The 2,377-nt window shown below is 43.1% G+C and overlaps 1 pseudogene; it reads right to left on the bottom strand.

Moving 5' to 3' along the window:
- Window positions 1–1,580: 1,580 nt before the first annotated feature.
- Window positions 1,581–1,915, bottom strand: LOC134482568 (arginine/serine-rich protein PNISR-like; annotated as a pseudogene).
- Between the last annotated feature and the right edge of the window lie 462 nt (window positions 1,916–2,377).

Here is a 2,377-nt window from a genome sequence, read left to right as displayed (position 1 = left end):
TGCCAGTCATTAGAGTGTAGCTGTATAATGAATTAATGTAATGTTACTATCCACTTGTGGTCAAAACACTTCTCAGAGAGAAAGGAATTTCATTTTTCCCAAAAATGTTTTTGAATATTGCAGAAAATATGCTTAATGATGAAATGTAAAATGTCTTAATAAAAACCAAAAAACCTCCAAGGATGCTTACTGAGAAAAACATGCAACCCTAACAATTACCAACTGAGTTTGAAGCAGGCTGTCATGGGGCAAAAATGGACTGCAATGCACTTCAGACAACTGTCACAGGTCTGAGTGACTGTAGATGGTGTGAAAGCACAAGGCCATTCCTTAGTCAGGTTTGGGCATAGAGACAGATAGAAGAGCCCTCAACAGTGTTGTACAGCTCGGCACTGCAGTCTCAGCTCTGTGGAAACAAAGCACCTGAACGACTGCTACTCTTCTCTGCAGTTACAGCCCTAAGACCATCCCTTTTTTCTATGTCTTAAGCAAATACTAAGACACAGTTGCTGAATCAACTCCATTTTTTGGCAATAGCCAAATCATGGCAAAACTCACTTGGTTCATCTTCAGAATTATCTACTAGAAAACATTTAGCAATAATTGCCTCACAATTTCCTGCTAAGGAAATAGCTCATTTTTTTCTCTAGGTCTCATGGTGTGGTGTCTCTTGTTACAAGAGAGGAATTGCAACTCAACTTCAAAGCAAACTTTTTACATTAATATGCTACATTGTTTGAGTTGTGTGTGTGTACATGTGGCTGCATGTGTACCACAGTGTGCCTGTGGACATCAGAGGTCAATCTATGGGTGAGGTTGTGTAAGTCCTGAGGATGGAATTCAGGTACCAATGACTTAGTTAAGGTTTTACTGCTGTGAACAGACACCATGACCAAGGCAACTCTTATAAGGACGCCATTTAATTAGGGCTGGCTTACAGGTTCAGAGGTTCAGTCCATTATCATCAAGGCAGGAACATGGCAGCATCCAGGCAGGCATGGTGCAGAAGGGGCTGAGAGTTCTACATCTTCATCTGAAGGCTCCTAGCAGAATACTCATTTCCGGGCAGCTAGGATGATGGTATCAAAGCCTACACCCACAGTGACACCCAACAAGGCCACACCTCTACAACAGGGCCACACCTTCTAATAGTTCCATTTCCTGGACCAAGCATATACAAACTATCACACCAGCCTCTGTGGAAAATTGGAAAACTCTACCCACTGAGAATTCTTGCTGGTTCTCAGGTTTTTGTTCTCCCCCCTCCCTCCCTCTCTCCCCTCTCTCCCCCCTTCCCCTCACTCTCTCTCTCTCTCTGTTTATGTGTGTGATTTTGTGTGTGTGTGAGCTTTATTGACATCACAGGACATTCAAGAATAATTTTGAGACCATTACAGCTGAAAGAGAATGGCATATTTACAGCCTAATTAAGTACTATTTCTTGAAAAAAAAGTAATACAAAGAAATCCTATTAAGTAACCTGGAGCAGCATTTGGAAAAAGACACCTCTTTACACAATTTTTAAAATCCGGTTTCACCTACACAGTCACAATGTCCACTGGGTCTGGTGTTGGTGGCATCTATGTCTGATCTGGGGGGGGGGGCGGGTGTTGGTGCTGCTGGTGCATTCCCCATTCTGGTTGCCACATTGTGTTAAATTTGAATCCCCTTGAAAAGTCCCATGATTATTGGGACCAGACTCCATTGTAGACATATCCTGTCCACTTGGCACCATTCCTGGTGGTTGTTCTACAATGCTTTGCTATCCCGAGGCTTCTCTTTGTGCAATCCAAGTTTGGGTCAAAGCAGCCCAGTCAATCTGGCTTGGATCTTACTACTGCTGGGATGACTGCATTCACTGTTGCTGGTTGGTTCAAGGGCCACTGCTGCCAAGTTGTCCTCCTTGATCCCACATCCTTTAAGTTCCTAGTTTCAGAGGTTTAATCCATTATCATCGTGATGGTGGCATGCAGGCGGACACTGGAGCAGTGGCTGAGAACTACATCATGATCTATAGGCAGGGAGAGAGACTGTATAAAGTTTCTTTTAAAGGTATAGAGAAAGTTCAGAGAAATGAACAAGGATCACTTACAGCTGACTGAGTTTATGATCTACTAATTGGTGCTGGGTGGAGAAGACAGGAAGGCTGCTGAATCCAGCCTAGGCCCTGTAGGTCAACATTCAGACCTAGGTTCATACTTCTCACTCTGGAAGACACGAATACCCCTCACAAATCACACTCTGCATGTTACAGCTGAGCATTCACACTAAGGGGACAAAGACTATTTTTATGTAAACTCACGGTGAGAAGCTAGTAGATGAAGACTGATAATCTTGGGCTTCAAACAGTCATTAAAGCTATCAGGAATAACATGAT

The sequence above is a fragment of the Rattus norvegicus genome, chromosome 16 (genome assembly GCF_036323735.1).
Source record: "Rattus norvegicus strain BN/NHsdMcwi chromosome 16, GRCr8, whole genome shotgun sequence".
NCBI lineage: Eukaryota > Metazoa > Chordata > Mammalia > Rodentia > Muridae > Rattus > Rattus norvegicus.
This window is presented reverse-complemented; position numbering and strand designations above follow the sequence as displayed.